This window comes from Castanea sativa, chromosome 5, assembly GCF_040712315.1.
Source record: "Castanea sativa cultivar Marrone di Chiusa Pesio chromosome 5, ASM4071231v1".
In the NCBI taxonomy this organism is placed as follows: Eukaryota; Viridiplantae; Streptophyta; class Magnoliopsida; order Fagales; family Fagaceae; genus Castanea; species Castanea sativa.
Window position 1 is genome coordinate 3290042 of NC_134017.1, and position 8717 is coordinate 3298758.

Here is an 8717-nt window from a genome sequence, read left to right on the forward strand (position 1 = left end):
CAATTCACGTCGTTATGGGTTAGTTGTATGCCTAATTTTTCATTTAGGGCATCTATGCTACCTAATATTCTAAACATGTTCGGAACGCACTGAGTAGGACACAATTCAAAAAGATTTAGAAAATCCCTAGTGACTCTACCCATAGAAATCTTCATGCCCCCTTCAATGAAGGTAATCATAGGAATTACCACAACACCAATATGCGTTTTCTCGTGCCACTCACTTGGATTGCAATGTTGTATGGATACATCATTGGGAATCCTATAAAACCTCTTAAACTCCTCTTGGTGTTTGGGAGTGTCTACCAATCTAAAGAATCTAACCATTTGAAAAGAAAAGAAAGAAAAAACTCTACTAATGTGAAAGAATGAGAGAAGAACTCTAGTTAACAAAAAATACACACTTATGAGTTTAAAGAAGAAGGACTCCTCGAGTGAGGTTATCAAGTGGGAGGACAGTATTTATGTTCTTTTTTGCTTCTAAGGAGACGAAATGGAGAGAGATTTCACCTCTCCCTATATATAGGCTGGAAAAAGGAGGTGCGGTAATCTTCCCGCCCCTTATAATGGTGAATTCTGAGCCGTTCAATCCTGATCTCACCGTAGAACGTAAGAAATAGCAGGCTGCCAGTTGCATTTATTACGGAGTTAGGGATTCCAAAGCTTCAAGAGCGGGTTGCAGTCAGTTGAAAAGACATGCTTGCAGGGGAACTTATTTACGAATGTACCCTTGTCAATGACTTTTATTGGCCAAAACCTCACTTTTCTTGGTTGAGAATGAAAGATGAGGTTCTGGGAGGCTATTGTGGGGATGAGGATCCCTAATCTAATTTAAATGGGCAACCAATGTTATTCCCGAGGATACACCTTGGACCTCGGGGACGAGCATTAGCTGTCTGAAACGCATAAGGTTAAAATATCACAAAGGGAAGAAAGCAAACTCAGCGCAGAATACGAGATGGGTGAAGGAAGAAGTGTGTAGAAGCTATCCCCTGCGAATTAAATACAGGACAACCAATTCCCTTACCGCATTAATGAGGAAATGACGATAAACATTGGTGGCACAGCTAAGGTTGCAGGGTAAAAGCTTACTGGCAAGTTCCGAATGAGATAGAAGTCCTAGGAATGCAATCTCAGCCCTCCAAGTGTAGGATTAGGATGATTTGTGTTGAAATATAAAAGAAAAATCAGGATCCACAAGGAAGGGGATCGATCGAAAGAGGGAAAAAATGACTTTATACCTAGGAGCTGAAATATTTGTATAAGTGAGAAAGAAACATACAGATATAAAATAGGCATTCCTCGGGCTAGTTCAAGGAGATTCTTCTCTTCATAATTTGTTGCCCTAGTCATTCCATGTGTCTTATCTCATTGTGATTAACTTTAACCTATTGTGTAATCAATATCCAACCCTTTCTCTAACAAATCTATTATAGTGGGCTTATTGGGCCACTGTCTGAGCCATTTTTGGGTCGTGGGTCAAGTTGCGTCCCTACAGTTATGTATGTTGTTAGACTCATTGTTTTTTTTGTTGGTTATTTTTTTCTTCTAAACTTCCAATTACCCTCTTGGAAAAATAAGGTAAATTTAGATATAATTCTCATTCTTAAGGACAACCATTCTATTCCCAATTAAGTAATTTTTTTAAATAAATTTTTTCTCTATTAACTATACTTATAATTTTTTAAATAATGAAAATTGCCGCATATTCATTATATGATTAGTTATTCCATTCTAACCTATTATAATTGTTCTTAATTGTGTGTAGTGTTACTATCAAAGAGTTAAAATCTCCTTTATAAGTTAAAAATTTTAATTTAATTTTTTAAGATAAGTAATTTAATTATATTATTGAAATATATTGTTTAATTTACATATACTTTTCTATTAAGCCGTGCATTGCATGGGTATAACACTAGTGTATATATATATATATATAAAACTCCTACAATTTTCCACATCATCATTTTAATTTATAATTTTTTTTAAACTAAATACTAAAAAAGTCCTAACAGGAATATCTCTCTTTTTTTTTCCTTAATCCTAAAGTTTTTTTTTTTTACATGAGTCTTTCTTTTTTCTTTTCTTTTTTTGAAACCAAAAATGAGTCATTTAAAAAAAAAAATTCTAACGTGTGGTCTTTTTTTTATAAAAAAAAAAAATCTAACGTGAGGTCTAATTAAAATAATTATAATTATTTTCATAAGTCTCTCAAAAAGTAAAAAATTTTGATTTTATATTATGTATAAATAATAATAATGATGTGACAAGCTCTAAAGATATGAGAGTGTAATTTGTAGATCTACTATCAAGATAACATAGATTAGATTGACGGTGAATAGTAGATTTAATTGCAGTTGAGTATTGTGTGAAGTCATCATTATAGAATAGCTCATGTCAAGATGTGCTATGTGGAACCAATGATATGAAAGAATTTATTTTTCCTAAGCCATTATATTAAAGGAAAAATTACTTATTTTTATTCATTTTCAAGTTATACATTTTTTAAAGTTAAGTTGTAATCCTTTAAGCAAAATAAGTACTTTTAATTTTTATTTAACTATTTTGTGTATCGTACGGGTTAGCGACCAATAGATTTTATTCCCAACCTAATTTTAGAAATTTAATTTCCTGCAAAGTGAATGTGTGCCATTAGATTTAATTCCCAAATGTTATTTAGGTTCCAAAAAGTCATTATCAAATTCTTTTTAGCGTGTGTGCAAAGATGTAACAAGCTATAACTCAGTTGGCTTTCTAGTTTCCACACGTCTTTTATGAAAAAAAAAAAAATCATTGAAAACAAGCAAGAGTGGATGTTACATCGACAACAAAATCAGGTGGACTACGGGATTGTTCTTTGTAGGCTGAATTGACAGTACCAACTACCAACTCGTATCCCCCAATATCATACTCTCTCAAAATATAAGTAAATTAAAAATGAGCAAAAGACAAATAGAAAACATATTATTATTTGAAATTAGTGAGTTAGACCATTCGTATAAGCTAAAATAATCAATTTATCGACTTAAACAATTTGACAATACACCGTATATCCCTCCTTCATTTTGAAATACGACATATTAAAATAATTCAAATACCTACTTTTATATTATTTTTTTAGACCAACATGCACTATTCCAATCTTTCCCAACAAGATAAATCAAGCAATTCAATTCAGAATGCCCATCTTTAAAAATAAAATGACGTGAAGAAACCTCAATCCAACCACAAAATTTACCTTAAGCACGATAAGTATGTCAAGGTTGGATAGGCAATTGTGAGATTACTACCTCTTTTCGTAAATTCTCTCCACAAGCAAATAAAGCACAAGAGTTTCAGATTTACAAAATTAGATTAAACTCATATCCAATGTTTTAAAACCACCGCCGGCAACCGGCATGGCCACCTAAACCAATATAGATTGAAGATAAAGAGAGAATAATTAAGAGTATTACGCTCCGTTTGTTTTGGGGTAAAATATTTTTTGAAAAATATTTTCTCATTTTACCGTGTTTGTTTTGTAGTAAAATATTTAGTCAAAAGTAAAATATTCCAGTCAACCAAATCAACTAGTCAAATTTATATAAAATATTTTACACTTAAAATTTTGATAAAATATTTTACATTTGTTCTCAAGCTCTCACCCTGATACTCTCACTCTCCCTAATACGTCAGTCCCTTTCACGCTCTCTCCCTTCTCATTCTCAAGTTCTCCCTCTCCACAAACCAGAGCCACCAAGTTACTCTTAGGTTCATCGGCACCACTCGTCTTTGACGGGTCTCATCGCCTACTCCACCTCTGCCATCGTCAGCTCTACACCTTCACCCACCGATTCTTGGTTCAACCACTCAAATCCACCGATTCTATTTTTGGTCTGACCACACACCGGCTCTAACTCCACCGATTCTTTTATCCTACATCATACCGAATCTACCTCCACCTTCGTCAACTCATCCACTAGTTCTCAGATCTGGTTTTTTTTACCACTGCATGGTTTTATTAATTTCAGCTTTTTGGCTGGTTTATGGTTTTGGTGGGTGGCTGGAATGGTTTGTGGGTCCATTGATTGCTATGTTGTTGGGTGGCCTTAATGGAAGGCTCAAGATGGGTAAAAGATTTTCAGATAGAGGGGTTCCATGGTACAAAGCGGTCTTTTTCTAAAAGGCAGAATAAGCCATTGGCACAACCAATTAACTTAAATTGATGGATAGCACAGCTCCTTAGTGGGAGGTCAAATTATTGAACTTGTTCGAATGAATCATTGGTATCATCATTTACTTTGTAGTGCTCTATATGGGGTGTAAAATCACAGTGCCTAACAATCAATTTATTGGGTATACCTGAAAGTGAATGGGTGAGTTGGGAATTGATAAAGGAAGAGCTTGTGTAGATTTGATGGTGGTTTGGGTGGTTGGTGGAGTGGCGGTGAGTTGGTTTTTGCCAAACTGGATGGTGGTTGTGAGATCGTAAAATTTTTTCATTTTGCTGAAATGTACTTTTTTTTTTTTTTTTTTTTTTTGTATTTTCAAGAATGTAATCCAAACATGGTAAAATGAAAATATTTTGCATATAAAACATTTTACCTTGACAAATATTTTACGTTGAAACAAAAAAAGAAGAAGAAGAAGAAGGAGAGGTGGAGTAATTAGCTAAAAAAAAGGAGAAAGTCTAAAGACACAAAAAAATTAACATTTGATAGTGAGGTAAATTGTTAGTGGTACGTAAAAAAATGATATTAGTATTATAAGAGAACTAGTGAAAACTCGCCAACTCAATGGGTGTAAAAAAAGTTTCAATTTTTTTTTTGTGTGCATGTATTGTAATGTTTAGCGTCATTGTTGGCACCTTGGCGTTGGGTGTTGGCCTCTCTCTCTCTCTCTCTCTCAACATCTTCTCTTTCTCACTTTTTTCTCCCTATTTGATATAATTAACATTTACTTAACTGTAATGTTACACCAATTTTGATTTCAAGATTTAATTTATTGTGCTTCAAAAGTTCAAGATTTAATTGGCACTTTTGAAATTCTAGATTTTAATTTAGACTACTCCTAAATCATAAGAGTATTCACATCAGTCGTAATAGAATTTTATCTAAACTAATCTAAAAAACTTTACTTTTGTTATTTTAACAAATATATACATACATCAGTTTCAATATTTATTTTTCTATGCTATTTAAATATTATTTTTTCTCTCTCAAAAAATAAATAAATAACTTTTTTTTTATTCTCTTCCTCACCCCTTTTTGAGCAACCTAGCAGACTCCTTCTACTCCATCAGACCCTTCCTTAGCAACACCACCAAGCACCCCCTGTTGTCCAACAAAATCATAGAAAAATCTAGACCAAAATTCTCTCTCTCTCTCTCTCTCTCTCTCTCTCTCTCTCTCTCTCTCTCTCTCTCTCTCTCTCTCTCTCTCTCTCTCTCTCTCTCTCTCTCTCTCTCTCTCTCTCTCTCTCTCTCTCTCTCTCTCTCTCTCTCTCAACCCAACTCCATCATAAACAAGCTAAATCAACAACCAACATCCTTCACTACAAGCTCCTCCACGAACCTAACTTCAACTTCAAGCACAAAACCCAATCACTGGCAAAACCCACCTTCAAACACCATATCCAATCGTACCACCTTCAACCACCAAGCATCACCAAAACCAATCATTGGCAAAACCCACCTTCAAACAAAAAATCCAATCGTACCACCTTGAACCACCAAGCATCACCAAACCCACCAATTACTGGTAGTCGTAATAATAGTGGTGAAGCCAAAAGTTTTATTTGGGAGGGCCCATAATTAACCTAAATTATATATCTAAACAAAACAAAACCCAAGAAGAATTCATTTTATATTTTATGTTTCTATTTATTTATTTTTAGATGTAAAAGAATACTATGTCATTGTATATTGTTTACTCTATAATTTATAAATTATTTAAATATTAAATAAAACACGGTTTTTTTTAACAATTTGTTGGCAGCCAAAAATTGTAATTAAATCAATTATAAATTATAGATATGTGGTTAAAATGATTGAAAATTACATAGAATAAGAAAAAAAAAAAACACTAATGCTATTTACAACCTAATACATACATACATATATCGTCACTCTTGACATATATTATGAGAGGATTATTACTTAATTATTTGTTGACTATGCTTAGACTAAAAAGTATTTAAAAATTTAATAATAAATAGAGGGAGCCAAGTTGTATTTTTCCAATGAGCTACTTGTAAATATAATTACATCATATATTAAAATGGATATTTTTCAAAATGTTGGGAGGCCTCGGCCCCCTCTAGTCCCTGATCATCTGCCACTGCGGAATAACCCATCTACTACCATCACTAAACAGATCTATGGATGAGAGAAAGAAAACCCATTCAACATTTGTTCAAGGGAGAGAGAGAGAGAGAGAGAGAGAGAATAAAAAAAAAAAAAAATTATTACTAGTAGCGAGCTAGACTTGAGTTTCTCTGGTTGTGGCGAACAAGTGTCTAATGTTAAATTTTTTTATTAATTTATTGAGACTAATGCGTGGAATTTGTGCAATAATGCATTGGGCTGGTTAAGTTTAAGCAAAAGAAACCTAACTAAAGAAGCCATGCAGTCCCTCTCAAAAAACAAAAAGAAATTAAAAAAGAGAAAAAGCCAGTCCCTCTCAACAAGGGTCAGCAATCAACACTGTATGAGGAAAATAGAGAGACCCTTCCAAAACAGCACTCTTCGTTTTGAACTATTTAACCCAAATTTACGCTCGTTTAGCGCCTTACCGACCTGTAATTCGGCGGTTTCCCCTAACTCATTAATTCCAAAACATCATCAATCCAAGTGAGTCCAACCATTCACAAATGAAATCATATCAAATGCAAAACCAAGTATCACGTTTGATTTGCCTTTGCCGCCAATTCTGCATGAAGCTCAAGTCCTTGCAGAAAAAAAAAATGGTTTTATATACTTTCACATGCATTGTTGACTTGCTGCGTGAGTGTGAACCTTAATTATTTATTAAAATATATATTGACAAAAGAAAAGTTTCTGAATATATGAAAGATATTTTATTAATATCTTAGTCTAGTGATAAAAAATTATTAGAAATAGCAGAGCCAACAGAATTTACAAATTAAAACTCTCTAAAAATTAAAAATAAATAAACAACCCTAATTTTGTGTATTTTGTTTTTCGATAATATATTGCAATTTAAAGTAGCACTAAAGTTTCAAATGAAGATTGAAGAGAATTGTTTTCTCCAAAAATAGTTTGAACATAAACAAACAAAGTTTATATATATATATATATGGTATTAGATTTAAATTCCAAAAGTACTTTGGGTCCTAAAGTCATTGTCCAAATAATTAAGCTTTAGCGTGCATGCAACAAGAAGAAACGAGCTACTACAAATTCCAACACATGCTTGACGTTGGCTTGCACGTTGCTGGAAGTGTCAAATACGCAAAGGAACTTGCTTTTCTGATTAGCTCACTCATGGACTTCTCGAGCCTTCGCATGCATAACTCATGCGTATTCTTCTCTCTCTCTCTCTCTCTTTTTAATATCAAATAAAGGGGAATTTTATTTATTAAAATTGTGTTTTATCATCATAACAAAACTAGAAAATGGAAGAAGTGACAAAAAGTTAAAAGCAATGCTTCTTATTCATATCCCAAGCAAAATACTAAATAGTGAAGAAAAAAAAATGTTTATGTTAATGAGTGCCTTTAGGAAATGAAAGTTTTGGGCATCACTTTTATGAGAAATGAAAAAAACTGTTGAAATATTAATTTTTTTTCTTTTCTCTTAAAAATTTTCTTAAATAAATTGTTAGTTATTGTTCTAAAGATATCCATTAGCATTATAAAAAAAATAAAATAAAAAAATAAAAAAACTTTGATACATAAAATTAAGTTGGACACAATAAAAAAATTGGCATATGCTTTACAATACATGTCCTGTTGAGAGATGCATTCTCCACTTTCGGTTCAACAATTACCTACAATCAATAACACAAGAATGGACAAAGCAAGAAAGAATCATATAGGTTGTAGTTAATGGCTACCATTTTTCAAATTACTGTGGTAACTAATTCAAGAAATGCATTTCTTGCGGACTAAGTTCAAAAACAGTGGAGAGTTCGTGTCAAACGACTCAAACTGCCCATATATATATATATATGGTACATTCAGCCAATAATTCAAGCATATTGGTATGCCACAATTAATTATGTTTAAAGAATTTTATTGGTATTACTATTTCATTTGAATTATTTATCAAAATAATAATTGAAGTTCTTTTTGGCTAGACTTGATTAGTACACATCAATATATGGGTTTTGCTTCCATCTTGCTTGGTTGGAAATTTTTGTTTAGGCATATTAAATAACTAATTCTTAAAAAGTTGGAACTCTAGAATTTAAGAGAGAAACTAACTTTAGTGTTGGAGAGTTCTTAGCCGGCCACCCCGGTCACCTTTGATCATTTGTTTTTTCTTTTTTAGGCATTCAAAACAGTCGCTAGCCTTTCAAAGCTCAAAGCATTTAACCTATTGATTTTCTTCGCATCATCATAAATTATTTTAGAACATTTTTTACAAATTATTGATATAGTAAGTATTTATTAATAAATGAAAAAGTGATGTCAGTAATAAATTCAAATGAGAACTAATAAAATTAGTCACCATAGTTTATAAAAATATTATAAAATAATTTATAAACTGTAGCATTA